Here is a 509-nt window from a genome sequence, read left to right on the forward strand (position 1 = left end):
CTAGCTTCAAGTGTCAAATGCCTGCCCAAACTTTTTCTTTATAAATACTTTTTGTTTTCCATTCGCTGCCAGATTTTGTAAGACACTTCACTTTATCCTTTGAGTTCAGGAATTTTGCCGGAATATACTTAAGTGAATATCTTGTCTTATCAAATCTAGCTAGAATTCAAGGATTCTGTTCAAGTCTTTCTTTACCTGAGGGGAATATTCTGTTATTGTTTAATCATTCCCTCTTTTCCAACCTTTCTGTTCTCTCATTCTGAACTTTTTGTATTCATATTTTAGGTTTCCAAATCTGAGATCTAGTACTCTTATTTTTTTTTTTCTTCTGGAACTACCATCTATTTTTTAATATCTTTATTATTAAGTATTTTTTTCTCTTGACTCTTTCAAAGCCATTAATTCATGTCTAAGTAGTAAAGTTGTTCTTGGTCAAAATTTCTTTGATGAACTTTTAAATATAAAAATCTTTGTGTGTGTGTTTTTTTTGTTTGTTTCATTTCAGGATT

This window comes from Pteropus alecto, unplaced genomic scaffold, assembly GCF_000325575.1.
Source record: "Pteropus alecto unplaced genomic scaffold, ASM32557v1 scaffold272, whole genome shotgun sequence".
NCBI classification, from domain to species: Eukaryota; Metazoa; Chordata; class Mammalia; order Chiroptera; family Pteropodidae; genus Pteropus; species Pteropus alecto.